Source organism: Penaeus monodon, chromosome 19 (assembly GCF_015228065.2).
Source record: "Penaeus monodon isolate SGIC_2016 chromosome 19, NSTDA_Pmon_1, whole genome shotgun sequence".
NCBI classification, from domain to species: domain Eukaryota; kingdom Metazoa; phylum Arthropoda; class Malacostraca; order Decapoda; family Penaeidae; genus Penaeus; species Penaeus monodon.
The window spans coordinates 1,400,247-1,400,499 of NC_051404.1; positions in this window are offsets into that span (position 1 = coordinate 1,400,247).

Genomic DNA, 253 nt, shown 5'->3' on the forward strand with positions numbered 1-253 from the left:
ATGAAGTAAATAATTTTAAAAAAGGGATCGAACCCTCTACCGTGAGCCCGACTACGGGGTATCGAAGCCTATCTCGTTCGCCCCTACACATCACGGTAATGGATGCACATACTAATGCGAAACCTCTGCATAAAACAAAGCCATTTCATCCACAAACTGACAGGTTATTTGTTTTACTCGTCAGAATATATATTTGGTCGGCGGGATCGCGTTAAGGAGAAAATTCGAATTGAAGGGACCAAGAAGAATGGTG